General features: G+C 41.9%; 1 long non-coding RNA gene across 3 annotated transcripts; it reads right to left on the bottom strand.

The window, feature by feature from the left end:
* Positions 1–5247: 5247 nt before the first annotated feature.
* On the bottom strand, positions 5248–23168 carry LOC132655284 (uncharacterized). Of its 3 annotated transcripts, XR_009593046.1 has the most exons (6): positions 23098–23168; positions 22843–23015; positions 21875–21946; positions 14772–14842; positions 12661–12789; positions 5248–6918 (listed from the first exon to the last, which is right to left on the bottom strand). It is a non-coding gene; the product is annotated as an uncharacterized LOC132655284 (long non-coding RNA). The 3 variants fall into 3 exon arrangements; XR_009593045.1 differs by lacking the exon at positions 23098–23168 and having other exon boundaries at positions 22843–23024; XR_009593047.1 differs by lacking the exons at positions 12661–12789; positions 23098–23168 and having other exon boundaries at positions 22843–23024.
* Between the last annotated feature and the right edge of the window lie 1031 nt (positions 23169–24199).

A 24199-nucleotide genomic window follows, 5' to 3' on the forward strand; every position in this document is an offset into this window, starting at 1 on the left:
GAGCAAAGCAACAAGGTTGCAAATTTCCTGATCTCTCAAGTCTTGAATTCCAGGAGCTCAGGGAAAGCATTCCTGTTACTCAGAGTCTTAGAGATTTCTCCCCGTGTGATGTGGGGAGTTCTGGAATCAGAAACTGGAACGACAGGAATGCCTCTGTGGATGTCTAACTCATCCATGGCAACAGTTAATATTGATGAAGGGGGCACGAAACACCCCGAGGAGCGGACGTGGAAAACATCGCCACATTGTGACAGAAGAGAATTTGTGGATGCTAAAGACAGGTCACTTTAGTCACAAACCCACAGAAAGGCCCATACTTTTGAGGTTCCACAGATAGCCATGCTGGTCAAAAATGCCCCTCCATGAACTGAGTTTCTGATTATAATTAGGACTGTTCTGTTGAATGTGAGTCCTAACAGATGTTAACTGAAAACTGCTAACACAGGTCTCAAGGGTGGAGAAACTTAGGACGTGGCATAAAAGTGAGCACTGCTGAAGCATTTAACATGTGCAGTGAAATTCTCTGCATGGCCAACCCTAAATATACCAAAGAACAGGAATCCCCAGAGACTCACTTTGGGAAACATCGCAGCAGATCTACGTATGACAAAGAGATAAAACTTGGAACTTTTTGCAAGAAATGACCAGAAGACATAAATACATATGAACCTGTTAGCTTTTTTTTATTTTAAAAATTAAAAAAAAAAAAACCTTTTCATTTTGAGCATGCTTTCCTAGAAAGAATTCTTTTAAAAGATAAATTTGAGGTTGTGGTGATGGCTCAGAGGTTAAGAATCTATGAGAAACACAGTTCAAATCCCCACTCTCCACATAAATATTAGGTAGGCATAGTGTAATACCAGCCTCCGAAGGTCAAGACAGAGAATCACTCAGAGCAAGCTGGCTAGTGAGACTAATCATATCAATGAGCTGTAGGTCTGATTGTTTCATTGAGTAATGTTCTCAGGAAAATAAATGAAGAGAATTCCTTCTATCGCACACTGGAAAGTGGTAGAAAATTAAAAACAAAACAAGCTTCTGCAGCTTCCCAGGGGCATCTTACAATCTCTAGGTATTTCTCCTAAGATTGTTTTAACGTGCTGTAACAGCTCTGTTCTTCGTCTGTGCTTTGTCTATGGAGACTAACATCCCTGCTGAGAGTTGGGATAACATTCGTGAGGACAGCAGGGAGACTGTAGATTAGGATTCATCTTGGTGTACTTCCGCTATGGCTCAGTCATGTGACTCTGCAGACTGAAGGCAAACTGAGAAGCCTTTGGCTTTCCACAGCAGGAAGTTAAAAGGGCGTGTGCTCAATGTTAAGTTTTGAGTTTCCTTTCTTTTCTTGAAGTGGAAGTGTGTGGTGAGCATAGCCACAGAGTAGAAGCCGGGAGACTTGAATTCCAATTCCAAATCACCCTCTATGAGATCTCTATCAAATTCTCAGTTGTCTTACCTATTAAATGAGAATTTGGTTCTAGTGAAGACCCCACCTAGATTAAATGGCTGTGTATCTGGTTAACAGCACATTAATCATCAATGTAAACCAAGTCACTAGGGAAAAAAAAAAAACTTATAGAATTTTAAACCTGCAAAAAGGACCTTTCTTATAATTCAGGATTTCTGTTGCCACAATTCTCAGTGAGCTAGTTATAGGAAAAGTGCATAGCATCTTTTAAGGAAGTTTTCTCACCTCACAAATCTTTGTTGCACCTCCCCTTCTTCCAGCGAACACACAAAACCCTGGAGTTGCATACTGCTGGGAAAAATAGTGAAGGGTCCCGGGTTTGAGGATCGTGACGCATGGGCCCTTGATTTCAGTGCCCAGTTCGGATGCCCATGCACTCAGCTTATGACAGCCCAGGTCATGGGCCATCATGCCGGCTCAGCTTCTCCAGCACCTTAGCAGATGCCCCTGACTTGTTGACAGCTGCTTTCCCTCCTTTCTCTACATCTTGGATGCCACAGATCACTGGAAAGCACACAATAAGGAAAATTTTTTTTTCCTGGAGTTTGTGAAGAGCTTATTTTTTATAAATGTCAGAATTTTCCTCACAGCCCCCAGTAATGCTCAGCAAACCCTGTCTTACACGCAGTAAGCTAACACAAGGTTGAGTTATCAAGACCTCACCTTGCTCTGTTCAACAGCTGAATTAGATAATTGGTTGGTCCAGGGTCTATATAATTTAAACAAAGCTCTCCTAAAATTTCTGTTATTTTCTCCATCTCTCTCCTACCTAAGCATGGGGTTTGTTCTTCCCTTATTTCCACACCTTACTTTTTTTTTTTCTACATCAAAGAAAGTGCTTTCCCCTGTTTTGTTTTTTTTCTCAATCATAAGTCATCGTCTACATAATTAACTATAATTAACCTCATTAGGTTGGGGATCACTACTCAGGGCACAATCCGAGATTTAGTTTGTTGAGTAATGTAATAATGTAATTTCTGTTTTTATGTTATTTTTCTTACAGAAAGAAAATTTGGGATACTGTTTATCAAATAGCTGTTTTCCCTTTGCTGTGCAACAATACTATTTCCACATTTCTCAGTTCTACTGTATAGGGCCTCACGCACCCCAGGAGAGGGCTTCCTCCTGAGTTATACCTCAGCTAGTATCTATTCTTGTATCATAAGCAAACTGTGTTTATTACTGTACAGCATTATGACTAATTCATGCAGTGTTCAGAAGGCTCCCCTTGGGTCTTATTAGCTTTCCTTAACAAAAATTGCTCATTATTCTTGGCCCTCTGCAGTCAATACAATTTTAGGGTCAATTTGTCAAGTTTATTATAAAAATCATAATGTATAATCATCCTGTGCTCTGTAGTATAATTATGACTAAAGATGGTATTTCAGCTGCTTTCTATCGTAGTGATAAAAGACTAAGACAAAAGGGAACTCATAGAAGAAAGGCTTTCTTTGAGTTTATGGTCCTGGGGCCTTAGAGTCCGTGATGGTGGAGCAGAGAGGGTGAGCACATGTCAGACATGGCTCACGAGCAGAAACTGAGGGCTCACATCTTGAAACGTAAGTGCAAGGCAGAGAGAATGAACAACAAGCGGGAGTCTTTAAACTCTCAAAGCCTGTCCCACCCCTGGTGTAATAGTGGAAGTGACATACTTCTTTTAACAAGGTAATACTTTCTATGCCTGTGCAAACAGCATCACCCACTGGGGATCAAGTATCAAAGCATCTAAGACCATGAGAGATATTCCTAACCCAACCACCACCAATGGGGTGAGAACACTTGGGGCATACACAGAGATTTTAACAATTTTCTCAGCAGCCTGATGGGGGCAATCAGTCTTGGCAGGAGTATTATGATGCAATGACTTATATAAAGCAGTAAGTAGCCGTGACTTATTCTATAATCCACCACCATATTGAGAACCATAATCTTTACTGGGGAAGAAGAAAGAAGCAAATAGGCTAGAAAAGGTTTAAGTGAAACAGTTGCCTTGGACTTCAATTAGATATGTTTATCATTACAATGTATGTATGTATATAAATATGCATGTGTTTGTGGATATTAAAGTAGCCTTCATTCCAAGATCATATACATAGCAGAGATATGTCTAGGTTTGTTCTCCATATGTTCACTAAAATTTTTAGAACTACAAACATAAAACCAATGACAAACATCCCTAGCAACCAGAAGATTGTATGAAATGCAGGCCTCTCGGAGGTACGACTTTTATTTTTTGTACAAGGACATGAAACACATGAGATGATTTTAGAATGTTTTGTTATAACTTAACTGTCATGCCAAAATGAATCAATCTGAGGGCGCTTCCTATGACCAAAAAGAGGCAAGTAAATATATTTATATCTGTGAGTTCGTTATGATTCTAACTGTTCATGTGTCATAATTAGATTCTGATGTCAAGTTGACAGAAACCTAAATGTGGAAAGATGGAACCTCAGTTGAGAAATTGTATCCATTTGATTGGCCTGTCTGTCATGTATGTGGGACCTTTTCTTGATTTCTAACTGATGGTCCAGCCTGATGGTCTGGATTATGTAAGATACCTGGCTGAGCACGAGCCACAGACAGCAGCATTTCCTCATGGTCTCTGCTTCTTGCTTGCTATTAGATGTGTGATCTCTCAGCCTCCCGTTCTGGCTGCCATACCTTCCGCTTGCTGCCCTGGCTCACCACCATGATGGATTCTATCCCTCCAGAACCATGAGCCAAAATAAACTCCTCCCTCTGTAAGTTGACTTGGTCATGATGTTTTATCGCAGAAGCAGAAAAGCAGCAAACACAAGCTCTACCATGTTTCATGAGGAAAAACTAGCTCAAATCACGCCCATCCAAATAATCATTCTTATTATTCCATCTCAAGACTTTTTTTGTGTCACTAAGAGGAGGTGGTCTGCCCCATTCCTGGGAATTCGGACTGTTACTTGTTCCTGCCCTAGAATGATTGGCATTGGAGCTATCTGTGTCATGCACTAAAAATGTGCACTTCCATTTAAAATGTGTAATCTAGCCTCAATGCCCCAGAGGGGGAAAAAAACTTCACAAAGATTCTTCTCTTCCTTCCTCTAATCTCATTCTTTCTTGAGTTCATTCCGACATGCTTTTTCTCCTTGTGATTTCACTGAAACAGCACATACCAAGGTCACCAGCAACCTCATGTTACCAAATCCAGATGGCTGAATATTTATTCCAAGTCTGAGATATTCCACGTGGGCAATGGCAGGTGGGAGATGCTGTCATTAGAACCCAGTAATGAATTTATAAAGATCACTTATTAACTGTTTGAATGAATATTCAGGTTAGGGTTACCGTCAAGTCACAAAGCATCGTCTCTTTATCCTGAAGTGTACATTAAGATGTATGGTACACTGAGTCTCTTTTAGAATCATTTCTTTGTTTTAATTGATTCACCCTCAAATCTTGTGTCGGGTACATAACAGACACCCAAATATATGATTTTAGATTGATGCTTACCCTGCAGCAGGGAGCTGAACATGTTAAGCATGGAGGAAAACACACACAAACATACAGACACATACACTTACCACACACCTTCTATGCTAACCTGGAAAACATACCAAGAGCTCTCGGATTCCATAGCTCTAGGCTAATCAACTAAAAGAAATAAACATATTAAAATATGTTGGCTCCTATCTATTATTTTTAGCCAAATATTTACAAGAAAGAGATGAACCCAGTTAAGAACTGGCTAGACTGGCTAGATTATCATTTGAAGTAGAAAAAAAAAATCACAGGAGGCCGAGTGAATTAAAATTATTTTTACTAAAATGTATTAAAATAAATACAATTAAAATTAATTAAAAAAAACCTACAAGGCTTCTTAGGACTGAGGAAACTAATGATTTCTGTACATCAAATGACTAAAGGTAAGATATTTAGGCCAAAGAGAAAAGGAAATCCAGCCCCGTCACCCAGATAACATCAAGGGCACCACTTTTGTCAAAGTCTATCTCAGCACGTCAATGGGTATTCCATGATGGTGAGCTAGATGAAGGAAGCACGTCTACAGAAGGCTGAGAACATCATTTGTGGTCTAGTTAGCAGTGTGTGAACTTGGGAGGAAGCAGGTCAGAAGCTGATGAAGATTTCAAGAAAACCATAGTGTTCAAGAAACCACAAGACTGACGATGTAAAATCACCCTCATACAACAGAAAGCAGCAGGTTCTAAAAAAAAAAAAAAAAAAACACGCCAACTCCTTACAGCACACTCTGCAATATCCACCTCTCACGTGGCTATAAAGCAAGGGTTCTCAACCTTTGGGTTGTGATCCCTTTTGTGGGTTGAACCATCTTTTCACAGGGGTCGCCTAAGACTATCAGGAAGCATAAATATTTACATTGCAATTCATAGCAGTAGCAAAATTATAGTTGTGAAACAGAAATGAAGATAATTTTATAGTTGGGTCACCACAACCTGAAGAACTGAGTAAAAGTGTCCCAGCATTAGGAAGGTCGAGAACCACTGCTCTAGGGCACGGAGTACTTCACAATCAACACCTCCGTCCTATTTTCGCTTCTGTGTGGTTGGACTAAAACTCTGACCAAAGACAACTTGGGGGAGGAAATGGTTTATTTGGCTTAAATCTTACAGCTTACAGTCCATCACTGAGGGAAACCAAAGAGGGAGGACCTCAGGATGGGGAGCTGGAGGCAGGACCTGAAGCAGAGACCAGGGAGGAATGCAGCTTATTGGCTCGCTCCCTCTGAGTTACTGTCTTTCTCATCCAGGTCAGGCCCACCTGCCTAGGGACATCACCACCAGTAGTGGGCTGGGATCTCCTGGGCCAATTAGAAATTAAGAAAGTGCAGTAGTGATGTTGCCACAGACAAGTCTGATGGAAGCAATTACTGGATTGAGATTCTCTCTTTCTAGGTACTTCTAGTCTGGGTCGACTTGACAAGAACTAACCAATACACCTCACCAACAGGATGCTGCCATTCCACTATAGAATAGAAACTGTTTTCAGGGTCTGTTGAGGTATCTTGTCTATTTCTTTGCTGGGTATAACCTGATAACTTATCTTTTAGTTCAAAAGACAGTAGACCTTGAAGAACAATATTTGGGCATTTGAGAAGAGTTCTGGGTACCATTTAGAGGCCCAGGATTTTGAGATGAACGCAATAATGAAGAAAGGGGAATAGATTTTTCTCTTCCCTGCACAATCTGTGAATGTTTGACGTAGGAAATGAGGGTCATAGGAGCCATCTGTGAAATGCTGGCTGTTAACAACAACAACAACAACAAATCCATTCCTTTTCTTCAGAGTCACAGACTTTATCTCTCAGCTTCCCATGTAGGAAAATGACTAAATTCTCTTCAATGGAATATGAAGACATGTCACTTTACCCTTGACCCATGAAAGCCTGTACTGTTTGTCCCAATAGGTCCTTTCTTCTTATTGGAAAACTGGAGCTGTAAAGGTAGAGATAGCATCATCATTACCTGAGACCATGGAGGAGAGAATTTCCATAAGTCCAGATCTTCTCATAATGACGTCTTGCCAGAAATTTGAGATTTTTAAAACCAGTTTGGCATACCATAATATGTCATATTAAAAGTAGAGAGGTCTGTTTTTGTAGAAGTTCCCAAGCTTTTCAATACAGACCAGAGTTGATGCACAGAATCCAAGATCTCTACAGTGTCCCTGATAGCATCTCTGTAGGCCAGTTTAGATTGTACAGTATCTTCTTATGACTCTTTAATAAATACAATCTTTGTTTTTGTTCTCCCACTCCTTCCTGCTTTCTTTTCCCTCTTTTCCTGTGCCCCTCTGTTGTACCCCCCTGTCAAAACTCCAGCTCTGGTTTCATCCAGTTCTGCTTCCATCCACACTTGGATTCTCCCGTGGCTAGCCTCTGCTTTCAATTCAAGACTGCTTACATAAAATAAGATTATAGTACAACCCCAGGCACCACACTGCAGTTTCATAGTCCGTCCATTCATCTAGCCTCTCACAGGGTATTTCACCTTCTCTCTTCGGGCATCTCCAGTTTCTCCCTCATCCTCATCCTCCTCCTCCTCCTCCTCCTCCTCCTCCTCCTTCTCCTCCTCCTCCTCCTCCTCCTTCACCTCCTCCTCCTCCTCCTCCTCTTCCTCCTCACTCTCTGCTGATGAGTTTAAATTCCACTCCAGTAAGAAAATAGGCACAATCAGAGGAGAATTTCCAGTAGCTTTCCCCACCTCCTGTACTGCCAGCCTGCACCTGTTCCTGTGCAATTTGCCTTCCCTCCTGGGTGAATCGCCTGTGCTCTTTTCAAAAGCCAAAACCTCCATATGTGCACTGGGCACCATTTCCGCACATCTACCTAAGGCTCTTTTACTCAGGTTGCTCTGTCTTCTCTCTCCTCCACCCTCACAACCTCACTTTATGCTGGAGCTCTACTAGTGTCGCCCGGAATATCTTGCAACATATCCCCCTTTTTAAAATAAGAAGTAAGAAAATATTTGAACATGCATTATTCCCCAATTCCCATCCCATTTGCTAGAATTTTTTAGGGATGCTCCTGAAAACAACAGTTTACATTCTTTTGCCTTCATTCCTTAATCTTGTTCTTTCTTTACCCCACCCCAAGCAGATTTTTCCTCTGCATCATTTTACTGAAGCAGCTTGTATCAAGACCACCAATGATTTTTCACATTATCAAATCCAGATGGCCAATTATTTATTCCCTTCTTATTCATGGTATATTATTCATTTTATCCTGTAATAGATTATTCTCTGGTCTTCTACAGACCCCCCCCCCCTTTTTTTAGTTTTGTGCCCGTTTTACTAATCATTCCTTTTCATCATAAAGTGACCTTTAAAATGTTGGAGTGCCTCAGACTTTGTCCTTCACATTTTTACTTTGTATACCAAATTTATTCTCTGGATTTTGTCAGAGTTCATAGCTTTTTAGAAATGTCTGTACAGATGGAGCCCTAATTTCTGCTTCTAAGCCAGACATCTCTGTTAACTTCAGGCTTGCCCAGCCGACTACCTTCTTGACATCCTCGCTTACATGTCTAGTAGTTATTTCAAAATTGGCATTCTAAAATAGGAAAGCACTGATTATCCTTACACTCAAGCCAGCTCGATACAAGTGGCTCATTTTTTAAAATTTTATTTATTTTTTATTTATTACAATTTGTTCACTTTTTTCCATTTTTTTGAATTTTTTTCATTTTTTTATTTTTAATTATACTTTATTTACTTTGCATCCCCCCTCTAGTTCCCTCCCTCTTCCCCTCCCAATCCCTCCCTTCCTCCCCCTTCTCCACACACTCCCCTCCCCAAGTCCACTGGTAGGGGAGGGTTTCTTTTTCTTCCTTCTGATCCTAGTCTGTTAGGTCTCATCAGGAGTGGCTGCATTGTCTTCCTCTGTGGCCTGGTAAGGCTGCTCCCCCCTCAGGAGGAGGTGATCAAAGAGCGGGCCAATCAGTTCATGTCAGAAGCAGTCCCTGTTCCTATTATTATGGAACCCACTTGGACACTGACATCTGTGCAGGGGTTCTAAGTTATCTCCATGAGTATGAGTCTCAGGAAAGACCCCTCTGCTCAAATTTTTTGGTTCTGTTGCTCTCCTTGTGGACCTCCTGTCCTCTTCAGCTTTTACTATTATTTCCCACTTCTTTCATAAGATTCCCTGCCTTCTGCCCAAAGTTTGGCCATAAGTCTCAACATCTGCTTTGATAGTCTGCAGGGCAGAGCCTTTCAGAGGCCCTCTGTGGGGCTTAAGCACCAACATCCATTAGATTTAACAATCCCCCTTTCCTAAATCCCTCCAGCCAGTGTATCAGAACGTTCTGGTTCATTTGCATCATGCTGTGTCCAAAATCTGACTGCCTTTCACCACCTTCATCACCGTGGTCTCTCATCTCAATTACTGCAGTCGTGTCCTGTAGCCCAAGCTACTCATCTCTCCCAATCTCCTAATTTCCTTCTTCCATATGAGAATACGTTTTCTTTGGGCTATCTGGTTCTTCAGGATGGAGATGATACTTCCTAACGTTTCTTGAAGCTCAGTGTAGTCACTTGGATTTCTAGAGCCTGTCTTAAAAGGTAGGTGAGAGGGACCTTTTCTTACTGTTCGACTATTTTCTCTCCATCCCTCTCTCCAGCACCAAGGGGACTTCTTCTGCCATAAGAACACTCTTGTGTCAACTCTCTTCTGTCTGCATGTATGTAAGCATTGAATTGGAAAGGTTTTGATTCTTCAGGGTCCCTGGTGAAACACAGCTTCCACCCATCTCTGGTGTACAGACACTGCCAGCCAGGCTGCACTGCCACTGCTGAACTTTGCCAGAGCCAAAAGGCTTTGTAACTTGTCTCCTTACTTCTGATTTTGTCCCTATTTTCCCATAACATCAACCAGAGCAATCCCTTGATACTTCTGTTTCTCAATGAGAACAATTTTTATTCATGAATTTAGTCTATACATGTAAATGCTCAATTTACCTTAACAAGAACTTTCTTTTCAATTTTTATTCTAAGTGCTTACATCCCTTGGTCTCTGTCTTTGGAGCCTTTCTTTTTACTTTTTTTTTTAAACCTCTTCTTCCTGCTCCTATTAAGTTCCCACCCAAACCTTTTTTAGATGTTTCTGTGTGTCCATCCTGTCTTTCTCCTCTTTTCAATTCTCAACTCTGTCCACTCTTTGTCACATTCTTTCCAATCTGGATGGCATGGCCCACTCTTCATCGGTCAAGCTCTTCCTGCCTAGAAGACTCTGAGCCTTGTTATCCTGTGATCTATTTTCTCACTTATTTAAGATGGCTCCCAGATGTCATCTTATCATCCCCTCTGGCTACTTGGTCTATATCATGACTGTCTCCACTAGAACAAGCCTCATAGAAACTAGGACTATCACTTTCCTTTTGAGAAAGCAATTTTGAACTACACTGGGCCCAACTCCCCATTGAGCCATGGTGGGATTTAAGACTCAAGGTGTGGCTGGAGGGTGGGGAAGGAACTTTAGTTATCCTTCCCAAATGATGTCCACCAAGATTCTAACCCCAGTCCCAGACATCCACCATGGGTGTTATATTTGGTTAATATAAAATTAGTGTCAAATACCACCACTCCCACCCCATCCTCGCAGTTCCTTTCCCTTTACTCACTTCCACCCACCACCCAGCTGGATGGCTTTCCTTCTAAACAACAAGCAAAAATCTCCCACCTGCAGGAAACCAAAGAGCACGGGTCACACTGGAACTCTGTCATCATGTACTCTCTTGCTTTACTAATTCGTATTAGCGTGGTTCTGAATGATATGGTTGCTAGGCAGATAAGGGTATTTTTGTCCCTTCCTCCTCCCTATTTACAAAGAAGTATTCAAAAGATAAAGAGGCACGTTGAGGTCCAAAGAAACAAGGCACCAGTGTGGCATTACAGGTATAAAGGGATATTCATTTCACATTGTAACTCTCCACACCCACTGTTCTGAAGGCTGATGATCTCCACCAGATGACTTGCAAAGCTTATGACTCGTTCTGAGAGAGTTGTTTGCTTTGGATCAGAATAATCCAAGCCTGCTTTCTTTTAAAATGTCAATACGGACAACCAGGCTTTGAAGACATGCAGAGATGACTACAAACAAATTAATCTTTCCTAAGAAAGGATCTAGCCTGGTGCCAAGGAACAACTATTCAATATAAGAGGAAGGTTAATTGCATTATTTAGTCAGAAAGTGCATTATTTGCAAGTCACTATTGGCATCAATCCGAACCACTGTCAGTTCAAGTTAAGTCCATATTCTTCAGTGTGAACAGTTCGTAAAATATTTATGTAGAGTCTAGTATAAAATATTTATGTTCTGTCTTTATTAAAAGAAAATACTGTTGTTTCCATTTTGACTTTATGCTGTTTATGATTGTTTTCAAAACCACGATTTTGGAAAATCCTAACAAAAGACACTTTGCATGGAACTCTGGGCCTTTTGTTGACCAGTTTGTCTGAGATTAAACATTTATGTGAAACTGTTCTACTTATTTGCTTATCTTGTATGTGTGTGCATGCTCATGTGTGCAGCTGGTATGGACATGCGTGCATGTGAGTATGCACACATGGAAAGGCCAGCTATTTACACAGAGTGTCTCTTCCTCACTCACTCACTCACTGCGTTTTCTTTAAACATAGTCTCTCCATCAACCTGGAGCTTGCCTATTTGGCTGATTGGCTGGTCAGTGAGCTTCAGGGATCTGGCTGTCTCTGCCTTCCTAGCAATGGGAGTATAAGCACACACCACACGTGTGTACTTTTACATGGGAGTCCTTATGTTTGCATGGCAAGCACTTTACCTTCGAGTCTTTCCCTCAGGCCCCACTTTGTTTTTCATTCAACAATATCATCAAGCGCATATTTATCTAGCAAGGACAGTCATTTTACTAGGCACTGAATTTACAACAGAAAAAAAAGAGCGAACGAAGTCTTCATTTTGGGGAGATTGTGGTCTGAATCAGGACGGAGAGGATGAACAATAGTGTGAAAATGGAGTTTTGTTCACATCTGTATAAGCAGCACGTGGAGTTCAATGAGGTGAAGGGATGAGTGGATATGGGAACCCATAGATTAATCAGCAGGGATGCTCGCTCTGTAGTGGTGGGATGGGGTGGTGTGGGAGGCTACATCTTAGCTCAGTCTCTCGTAAATGGTTTCCTCACACTGTGATAGTTAATGACAGTCGAACAAGAAAAATGTTTTGAGACACAGGTCCTTGCTTTGATTTATGCTCTCTAAAATGTTAGAACTGTTGTAAAACTAGGAGCACCCACAGGCACGCACATATGCCCACACCCTGCAGAGTTTGATACTTTCCATTATCTAAAGCAAATCAGACATCTGTGCAGAGCAAGGCTGTCTTGTTGAGAAAGGGAGGCTCCTTTCAGTTTCTTTAGAAAGTCAGAAAGAAAATAACCATTGACCTAAGCCCCCCCCCTTTTTTATTTTTCTGGGTTTTGTTTGTCTGTCTAGTGGGTAGTTTCTAACTGCCTCAGTGTGTCGACTCAGAACTTTGTACTCTAGTGCTGTGCTGCACTGGCAGAGTTTTGTCTGGTCTGCTCTCTCTCTCTCTCTCTCTCTCTCTCTCTCTCTCTCTCTCTCTCTCTGAGGAGTTCCAGAAAGATGGTTTATCTTAACTTACAGACCTTGTTTACACTGAGCAGGAGAGAAATACATACCCAAAAGCTGACCGTAATGCCTCTGTGATAACCATGAAACACCATGTCTTTAGCATTGTCTAGACACTCTGACAAGAGCTTTCCAGACAGTACGCTTCTCCTCGATCATCAAAGGACATGGCTGCCACCCTAGGTCAACACAAGACATGTAAAATGCTGAAAAGAGAACTAGGGTGACCTCATGATAAAGGATTCTCACAGACGGGGACAGAGCTGTAAAATCAGCAAATCTGCTCATAGTTCTGTGACACGGCCCTGCCATGTTTGTACTTCATGTCCCTCTTCCTCCACATTATATATATATATATATATTCTCAGTTCCTCTGGGTCATGTGTCAGAAGTGTATGCTGTCTTCAGCAATAAAGACGTGAAAGTTCAAACACTGTGTGTAAGGTGTTCCGGGTGCTGAACCCCTCTGCCTAGAAAAGGTTTTCCTCAAGTTCATGACGTAGAACATCTGCCCTTTGGGGACTCCATTCTTTACAGAGACATGCCTGTAGCCTCTGACATGGTCAAAATATCTAACAATAATTAGGAGGAATGTAATTAGCCTGTGGGCCTCCCATCTCCTCTTCCTCATTGCCAGCTTCTGTTCCAGGTTCTCCACTGAAACGGTCCCAGAAGGTGGCCAGCAACCTCTAAAACTATGAACAATGGTTCAGACCTCACTTTCTTACTTGCCACCATTCTCCACCTGACTAGCTTTTACTGGGCGCCCACAGTGTTTCAGACTATGAACCAGATGTTGAAGTTGTATTTTCAAGTAGACAGACAGATGTACTTCTAGTGTTCATAGGGCTTTTTTGCCCAGTAGGAGACACTGACAAATAACAAATATGGTATGTTTGGAGATATTTTAGGAGTACACTGATCCCTTGCTTGAAATTCAGAAGTCAAGAAATGCTTCTAAAGCAGGTAGCACTTAACCTAAAACGTGAAAAGTGAATTGAAGTTAGCTTGGCTAAGGAAGAATGTTCCAGAAGGGAGTAATTAGATTTCAAGGACAAAACCTTCTTGAATGGGATTGGTGCCTTTCCTAAGAAATGAGAACACAGGCAGAATCATTCATTAAATTAAATGATGATTGTACCAGAAGATCACTATCTGCTACAGACTTGGTGGATAGATGATGAATCTGTCTGTCTCTTTGTCTCTGTCTCTGTCTCTGTCTCTTTTACTCTCTCTCTCACTTTTTCTCCATAAATTTTTTGCCCAAGAATAATGCTGTGTGCAAAAATTATTTGAATAGGATTCCTGGTGTCAGGATTTATTCCCTTACAGCTACTGTTCTTCCTCTGGACCCATTGTTCTAGAAGCTTCTCACTGCAGCATCCAACAGCCAGTCTCTTGTGCACCCCTGTACCGTATTCAACGCTACCATTTTTATTTATACCAGGAGCTGCCAGCAGCTGAGTCCCACAGGCACTTATGCCATGGGAAACTAGAAAATACGAGAGTATGATGTGAGGTCTCTACTCAAAATCAGGTGAGTTTTAATAGGGAAATAGCCTTTCTTCAAAACAAGGATACAACTATACAGCAGGAAATATACAGCAGTGAGTACCTGAGCTAAAATCTATTGGTTTTACCACAGACTATGCCATTGGAGTAATGGGCAGCCCTTAGAATGAACAGCTGAGGTACCATTATTGGAGATGACATACTGCAGGAATGAGTGTCATCCTCTATGATATAGTATGCTCCCAAAATCAATGGTCATTAAGTGGCATCACATCCCAGTAGCTAGGATACACATATTTATGCACCAATGAAAAGAATCAGGGATGGACTTGCTTATCATACACCGATTCTGCAACACTCAGTGTTTGATAGTGTGCTATCCAATGCCCTGATGGAAAATCTCTGGTCCTCAGTCTAAGTTCTCAGACAAGACAATCCCTGTCTGTCTCCCTCTGGGTCATTTCCTAGTCTCCTACACATCGTAAATTCCTTCAGCCTGGTCTTCTGTCTTGAGGTATTTGAGAAAGACCTGAACTAAGAAGCAAGGGTAATTCTAACACATATTTCACAAGACTGATAGGATAAAGGGGTAAGATGATGTGCCAGGGCTGCATCTGATTTAGAATAAGCATGAGTAAATGTCGGATACCTTCATCTTTGTCATCATCATAATCATCACCGTCTTCTTGAAAACAGCTGAGATGGGGCTGTTTCAAGGTCCTAAAGAGAGACACAATTAACACACTACATCACTCCTTCCAAATGTTTGTAATAGTAACATCTCTACCTGTCTTCTTGCTTTGCAGCTGAGTACTGGGATATTCTCCATGTATGCACTATTTTAGTGCAGTGTAGTCTCCCTGACCTTGACAGATTCCAATAATTAGGAGAATAATTATAATCCTGATAATTATAGACAACATATGTTTGTAGGGAACAGAAGGCTAAATGGGTCAATTTGTGCTTAGACAATATGGAGTTGATATAGATATGCAGCATGGGACAAGGTGGTTGATGCTGGACATCAATTAAAGGCCTATGAGTCAGCACAAAGTGACTGACACTGGATGTACCAGGAACCCAAAAGCATTGATGCAATCTATTAGATAATTATTCCTGGTAGAATGTCACTTGTATATGGGTTTTGAATAAACATAGTTTTGAGGTCAGGGGCTTAGCCCGAGCCCTTTCAGCCTCCCTCTGTGTATCTGTCTGCAGCATTCTCCATGTATCCTATGTGCTGGTCTGTATGTGTGCCTATGTACAGCTGTGTAAGGACCACTTGGGCCCTTGCCATCATGGCCTTCATTTGGAGGGAATAAAGTGTGTCTTATTTGCCCATCTCTCCTTGCAGTCTCTTCAGACTCCCAGACTCTTGTGACCCCACCCCATCGTTCCTGGCGTCAGAACTTGAACCTCACAATGCTGAGCTATTTCTATAGAGTAGGAGAGCGTGTTGAGTTCTTTGCATGTGTGTCGTAATGAAGGCTGTTTTCATTTCATAGCTGAGAAAATGGGCTCGGAGAGAGGGACTTGCCCGTGGCTACCCAGGGAGCTTCTTCATTCCAGCCCAGTCTTCTCACCACACCTTTTATCTATCTAGATGGAACTGTGCGACTCTAACTCTTCAGGATAATAAAACACTGTCCTTCACGGGAGCAGAGAACTATCATCCGTTCAAACAACCCAAGTTCACAGGAAATCTAACCCCGAGACAATAATTTTAAGGAAGAGAAGACATGAGTCATGATCTAACATAGAAAGGGTAAAGCATAGAATTCTACTTATGCCAAAACCTTCTCTGTGATTTAAACAGATGCAGGCCCTTGGTTTTGGAACCAGAGTGGTTACGGGGAAGGGAAGTTCTGCTTAAAGCCAGGATGTATATAGAAAAAAAAATGTCAACCTAAATACTCCAAAGTGGATGTGTTTAATAAGCATCCTAAATATAAATGTGTCTGTTTAATACTTATCTTCATAATCAATGATTAGATATTTTATATGTAATAATTTATGCTGATGTGGAATCACTCAGAAAATTAAGTTTTGATCTCATAAAACAATCCACTGATATGACCAATCTAAACCGTACTTACTGTCTTTAACTACATTAAGAAAATGAAGTCACTTTGTTAGCACTTGGGCTATAGGAAACCTACTTTTACACATTCTTTGTTCCTCCATACTATTTGCAGTCACCACAGTAACTGATTTTTAAGGTAAAATAATATTTTTTATTTATTATAATTTATTCGCTTTGTATCCCAACTGTAGCCCCCTCCCTTGTCCCTTCCCAATCATGCCCTCCCTCCCTTTTTTCCTCCCATGCCCCTTCCCCAGTCCACTGATAGGTGAAGTCCTCCTCCCCTTCCATCTTCCTAGCCTATCAGGTCTCATCAGGACTGGCTGCATTGTCTTTCTCTGTGACCTGGTAAGGCTTCTCCCCTTCAGGGGGAAGTGATCAAAGAGCCAACCACTGAGTTCATGTCAGAGACAGCTCCTCTTCCACTTACTAGAGAACCCACTTGGACACTGAGCTGCCATGGGCTACATCTATACAGGGGTTCTAGCTTATCTCTATGAATGGTCCTTGGTTGGAGTATCAGTCTCAGAAAAGACCCCTGGGTGCAGATATTTTTGGTTCTGTTGCTCTCCTTGTAGAGCTCCTGTCTGCTCCAGGTCTTTATATCTCCTGCTTCTTTCATAAGATTCCCCGCATTCTGCCCAAAGTTTGGCTTTGAGTCTCAGAATCTGCTTTGATACCCTGCTGGGTATAGTCTTTCAAAGGCCCTCATTGGTAGGCTCCTGTCCTTTTCCCTGTTTTCTCCCTCTTCCAATGTCTATCCCATTTGCCTTTCTGAATGATGATTGAACATCTTACCCAGGGTCCTCCTTTTTGCTTAGAAACTGATTTTTTTTTAACAACTTGGTTTTTTTCTCTCTGAGCTGAGCTAAGGAATTTTCACTTTTAAAATTCTCATATCACCCCTATGAGGAAAGTACTATTGTTAGTCTCATTGTATGGAGGAGAACTTTGCACCAAAGAGGTTGAACTCTTGCACAGTATCACTTAACTACCAATGTGGAGAATCAGCACACATGACATGAACAACAACATAGAGGAAAAGTATAAGCTTTCAGGTGTGTGGTTCAAGGGGACAATTTGACAGATGAGATGAACAGAAAGACAACAGTGTGGAGGGGGCTTTGAGGAGTTACCAAGCCTATATGGCAGAGTGGGAGCCCCTATCTGATAAGCTTCAGAAGAAGGGAAAAGAGAAGAATTTTTAAAAGTTTCCTTATTTAGTCTGTAGTGACTAGGCTATTATTAGGAATATCCAGTGAGTAGTCTGTCAATAATGCCATGTGATCAATAAACCCCTCTCCTGGAGTCCCTTCCTGTGAGTTTTAAGTGCAGAGAAGTCAAGAATCTAAAGAAATGTTTCTTTGCTTCTAGGGACCAAATTACTGTGGATTCTGACCAAGTTACTGTTCAATCAAAAGGGAAGAGCTTTGCAAGGTGGTGTGGGCGTGGCTACCCCGCCTGACTTTTGTTTGAATTATATAGGAGAAAAGGGAGTCATGGTTATTTTCATGACTCTTTCTTGCTGTTCAAGGGCATAATGGGTGAGAAGGGTCTTGGCATAGTCTCTTGTAACAGAAATTTGGAGAAAGATGCTGTCAGTGTGTCCTTAGGTGAGGGTTCTATGTAAGAGTTTCCTGTGATACAAACTAGTTAAACAGATGAGAAGACAAGATGCAAAGCCCAGAAGGAGGAAGGGGGTGAAGATGTCTCAGGATGGGTCCTGGCCAGGCCATTGTCCCCAAGAGGCAGAATAGCAATGGCGTTTAGATGCTGCTGGTTTACACAGCAGCAGCACTTTTCCTATAAGAAAAGGATGGACACGTCTTTTCTTAGCAGAAATGTGGTCCAGAACTCTGGTGTTTTGGAAAAGAACACCTGCAAGCAAGTCTGTTTGGGTTTGGAAGGTTGTGACTGAGGCAGCTGTTTCACCTACAGCACCTGAAACAAGCCTGAGAATGCTGTAGAAATAGCAGATTGAAAAAGTGATCCCAGCTATGCATATACCAAGGGTGGAAGAGATACCCAGGCCCACAATGAGGAAGAGTAGGCTAGGGGATTTCTTTGAATATGAAGGTGAGACCAAAGAGGGGGGTGAATCAAAATGAGGAATGGTTGCTTTTTGGTTATTTGGAAAGCGTTCAATATCTGGGTGTTGGAGGACAAGGGTATCAAAAACGGAACCAACTGGCCACGAGACAGACAAAAGTGGAAGTTTCAGGGAGGAAGAAAACGAAGAAGTTGAGACAAAAGGAGTGTGAGAAATTATGAAGCTGTGAGAAAATATTAAGGGTGACACCCCGGTTTTCAGGTTATCTAAAAGAAAGACAGACAATGAAAATATCAACCTCAAAAACAAAACAGGTTCAATACAAAAAAAGAAATGTGGAAGGGAGGTCTCTAAATCAAGAGACCAGAGAGCTCACTATTAACAAACAAACTAGAGAAAGTTACAGAAGGGGGAAAGGCTTGGAGAGGAGGTGGATGTCAAAGAACTTCTCTTGTGGCCAGCCATTAACAAAGGTCAGTGGGGTGAGCGTGGCAGAAATCTAGGAAACTAAGTAACTCTCATAATGACAATGCTAATTATTATGGCTTCAGGAAATTCTTACCACTTAACAAAATTGGTGGTGCTTCAGATGGTATAACCATGCCTAACAAAATTATTTGATTGGTATCCTTTCTATGTATCCCAAATAGCTAGGTCCCAACGTGGCCGAAATCTGGGGAGATAGGTTGACCCAAACTCTCACTGACTTCTCAACATGAAGATGGGATATCTTTCTACAAGTGTCCTCTACATAAACTTCTCTGAGAAGGGCTCCTCTGAGGACTTCATTTATCACAGACATTGACAGTTATATCTTGCCAGAATGTGAAAACAGGGTGAAAAGAACAGTCAGGAGTCAACCGCAGTCATGAAGTTACAAATATCCTGTACCATCCAGAACTGTGAGACAAGGTAGTAATCAAAGGTGACTATAAATTAGTAGAGATCAAGACACTGTCTCTACCAAAGACCACACTATTTTTGGTCCACCTGAGATGTATAGAGACCAATGAGCTTTTTCCAGGTCAACTGATGAAACCTTAAGGAAGTGATGGCACAAGCTGTACAGCAGATAAGTATTAATAATAAAGATATTTGATCCAACATGTTCTTAAGTCCTCGACTGCATTCCATACTTAACGAATTTGCCTTTCCAAGGAATCTCCTAAAGTAGATAGAGGGAAGAAACTGGGTGAGAGAAAGGGTGGGGAGGACAGTATAGGTGGGGAGGAAACCACGGGTGGGAATCAGGTGTGGGGAAAGTTGGGGGGAGAGATTACTAAGAGAGAGAATGTAAATTGGTGGGAGGGGCATCTCTGAAACAGAGAGGCTCCCAGGAGTCTATAGAGGTGACTCTAGCTGAGACTTCTAGCAGCAAGAGCCTGAAATCACCACTTCCTGTAGCCAGAGGACTTTCAGTGGAGGGAGGGGGACACCAAGTCACCCATAAAACCTTCAACCCAAAATTTGTCTTGCCTACAAGAAGTGTAGAGGTAAAGATGGAGCAGAGATTGAAGGACTGGCCAGCTAATGATAGGCCCAACTTGAGACCCTCCCCATAGGAGAGAGCCAACTCCTGGCATTATCAATGATATTCTGCTATGCTTGTGGACAGGAACCTAGCATAACTGTCTTCTGAGAGGCTTCATCCAGCAGCTGATGGAAACAGATGTAGAGACCAACAACCAAACAACAGGCCAAGTCGGGGAGTTTCATGGAAGAGTAGGAGGAAGTATTGATGCCAGAGAGGTCAAGGACACCACAAGAAGACCTACAGAGCCAACTAACCTGGTCCCATGGGAGGCTCACAGAGATTGAACCACCAACCAAAGAGCATGCACAGGCTGGACTTAGGCCTCCTACACATATGTAATAAATGCGCACCTTGTTCTTCATATGGGTCCCCTAACAATTGGAGAAGGGGGCTGTCTCTGACTCTGTTGCCTGCCTTTAAGTACCTTTCCCACAGCTAGGTTCTCTTCTCTGGTCTCAGTGAGAGAGTCCTGCTGCAACTTGATGTGCCAAGGGTGGGTTGGTACTTATGGGGTTCTCTCCTTCTCAGAGAAGAGGAGAGAGGAGAGAAGAGAATGAGAGAAGAGGGGCATGACAGGGTTACTGAGGAGGAGGAAGGAGGCTGTGATCAGGCTGTAAATTGAATGATTATATAAATTAATGAAAATAATAAAATAATTTAAATTATATATATGTACATATCAATATATATATGAGTGATTCTGGAACCTTCCACTAGAGGGCTTCTACTTACATGTTTTGGAGTCACATCCTCCAAAAAAAGTAGTCATCTTCCAAAGCTTCTGGGCATCTAATGCTTTCTCTTTTTTAAATTTATTTTTTTATTAATTATAGTTTATTCACTTTGTATCCCAACTGTAATCCCCTCCCTCCTCCCCTACCAACCCCACCCCTTCCCTCCACCCATGCTGCTCTCCCAGTCCACTGATAGGGGAGTTCCTCCTCCCCTTCCATCTCACCCTAGTCTATCAGGTCTCATCAGGACTGACTGCATTGTCTTCCTCTGTGGCCTGGTAAGGTTGCTCCCCACTCAGGAGGAGGTGATCAAAGAGTAGGCCACTGAATTTACTTCAGAGACAGTCCCTGTTCCCCTTACTTGGACACTGAACTACCATGGGCTACATCTGTGCAGGGGTTCTAGGTTATCTCCATGAATGGTCCCTGGTTAGCAAATCAGTCTCAGAAAAGATTCCTGTGCCCAGATATTTATCCTTCTTTTTCTGGAGCTCCTGTTCCCTCCAGGTCTTTCTATCTCCTCCTTCTTTCATAAGATTCCCTGCACTCTGCCCAAAGTTTGGCTATCAGTCTCAGCCTCTGCTTTGATACCCTGCAGGGTAGAGTCTTTCGGAGTCTCTCTGTGGTAGAGTGGTCAAATTCTTAAAAAAAAAATCACCACCTACTTCCTTTTAAAACAGTAACAGAAAAACAGAAGCTATCACAGTATTTCCCCTGTTTTTTGTTAAGAAGGTTGTAGAGTGTTACTATAGCAAGTGACAAGAAGAGGTGGTTTTCCTGCTGGGGAAGCAAATTTATCTGCCCTTTGAAGTTCTGTTAACTATCACAGGCTATGATTTTGATATAAATGCTGTCTACAGAGTCAAGCACTGAATACCTGGACCCCAGCTGGTGGCACTATTTTAGGAAGCGGAGGAAACTTGACGTGATGTCTAGGTAGAAGAAGTGGGTCAATGGAAAATGCTTTTGAAGATTATTATATCTGGCAATTCTGCCTTTTTTTCCTTTATCTGAGTCCTGTCCGCTTGAGATTCCCCATACACTCCTGGAACCACTATATCCCTCCCAAGTTCATGCAGCTAAACAACCATGGACCAAATCCTATGATGTTGTGAGTCAAATTAAATCTCTCCTCCTGCAAATTATTTTCTCAGGTAATTGTGGTGACAACTATGCAAAAGTAACTAATATATCACATTATACGTCTATGACAATTTACTCCACATTGAGCCAGCACTTGAACTGTGGTAGCTTGTCATCCCAAATAATCATTATAATACATCCATGGAGCGATTCATTATTGTCTCTTATTCATTAACAAGAGAAAATAAGAAAAACTTACGTTTCTCACCTTATACTTATGCAGAAGTGGAAATTCAGTAAAAGGTGTTTAATGTTGAAATTCTCCCGTAAGTAGATATAACTGGGGAAAATATACGGAATTAGTTAACCTAGGTCCACTTTGTGCATGTCGCATCCAATGTTAGTAACCCTCAATTATTTGTGAGTCAAGCATGACCCACAAAAATTTCCTTGTTTCCTTGGGCCCTTTTCCTGGTTGTTAGTGAGGATTTACATGTTGTGCTCAATTCACAATATCTAGGCTGATTTGGAATCAGCCTCCATAACCATTACCTGATGAATACACAGTGGAAATGTGGCACATATACACAAAAGAGCTTTATTCAGCTGTAAGGATAAATGAAATTCTCAGGTAAGTAGACATAACTGGGGAAAATATACTGAATATGTTAACCTATGTCCTGAAAAACAAATACTGGATGTTTTCTCTCCTGTGTGGATCTAAACTTTGAGTCTTTAAATTTGTGTGTTTAACCTGAAATATGTGAAAAGCCAGGAAACTACAATAGAGTCATAAGGTGGGGCATTTATGGAGGAAGGGAGAAAACTGGAGTTGGAAGGTTTAAGCAAGTGTATAGGGGGCTAGATAGTTGAGGGAGCAGAGAAGAAGGGTCAGCCAAAATAAACAATGTATGAAAAAAAACATATGGAAACCTACTACTCTGTGACCCAATTAAAATACATGCTTAAAAAAAGATTTAGAAGAGAGATACGTGTCATATCTGGGTAACACTGCTCTTAGAAGCTATTATTTATTTAAAAAACCTGGGTTACCTCCTTATGAAATGCTGGTCAGAGAAGCCCCGATGTCCCCAAAACAATACAGTCTCATGCCATTTATATCGGTTGCCCATCATAAATAAATAAGATTCTATTGCTGAAATACCGCACAACTTGATTGCAAGCTATAGAGAAGAACCATCAGTTACAAGCTCTGCACTGTTGGCTGGTACTTACAGTGTGAAAAGGTGCCAGGGCAGGCTGCTGAGGGAGAAGGCATGAATGGCCTTACCCAAATGTGAACCCCGCAAACAACAGTGCAACCTGCCAGTCCAGATGCATGCAGTGGTGCAGTAGCGGCACGACTGTTACTGGGTCGTAATCAACCACCTCCAGATTGGAGATGAGGCCTGCTTCACAAGAGAGAATTTCGTAAATGAACAAACACGGAAACAGAGACAGGAAGATCACAGGCCTTAAAGAGAAACTTACTGCTGTTACTTCACTAAACACGCATGGCACCAAACTTCTTCCTAAACCCTCTGTATCCCTAGACAAACGCTGCTGTCAGCTCTACTCAGAGAATCTTTCAGAGAGCCTCTCTTTGCAGTGGAGAGCAGTGAGTGCAGAATCTCATGGCTGCTCAAAGTTCTGTGAATAGGTGATAGTTGAGTTCTCAGACCTAAACTGGACATTTGTACCACTACCCCTCCAAAGGCTCAGCAATTGCTATGGAACAAGGAGCAAGAGAACTGTAAGAACTGGAAGATAGGGAGAGGAACTGAAAATGTTCTCTTCAGGGCACAGCACGGCCGTTGCAAACAGCAGCGTGGGCTGCCTGCACTGAGACTCTACAAGGGCTCGTCAATACCCAGCCATAGGTCAGAGAAGGGTGCCTGGGATACATTCATTGTCTTCAGTTGTGTAGCTAATGGTGAGCCCACGAGACTCCTATGGATAATTTCAAATCCATGCCCTCACAGATAGCCCTGGTTAAAATCATCAGGTCACAGAATAAAACAAAAAGACAGAAAATGTGGAGCAGGAGAGGGCACCTGTAAAGGAAAGGGCAAATAGGGGAGGGTACAAGGTAAGAGCAACAAGAATTCATTCTGTACATGTATGAAACCATTGAAGAATGAATGCAATCAATGAAAAAGAAAGGGAAGTATTAAAAAGACAAAACAGGAGGGAGATCGGGGAAAGGGGCGAAGCAGGTCAAGGTAACGTCTAGTGATTATGATCAAAGTAACATTCACATACAGAAGTCTCGCCATGAAACCCGCTGCTGTGCACAATTAAAATCAGGACTTTCCAGAACAGGTAGATAGTGAAATCCGGAATGTTGTGGTCCCCTACCACTTTCCCTTTTAGGTTATTAACTTAATCTCACTACCTGCCTTCTTATATTCCCCCACAAAGCTGCAGGATCAAACTAGGAAGGTCTTAAACTAGCAGATGATCTCAGCGCAGAGCGCTGCTGCTCACCTGTTGCCTCTGCTGACCATCTGGTTCCAGCTCTGGACCCAGCGCTTCCTCTAAGTGGAGCTATGCTGAGTCATCAGAACGCCCGGTGGAGAACACCTCTCCACTG

This window comes from Meriones unguiculatus, chromosome 7 (genome assembly GCF_030254825.1).
Source record: "Meriones unguiculatus strain TT.TT164.6M chromosome 7, Bangor_MerUng_6.1, whole genome shotgun sequence".
NCBI classification, from domain to species: Eukaryota; Metazoa; Chordata; class Mammalia; order Rodentia; family Muridae; genus Meriones; species Meriones unguiculatus.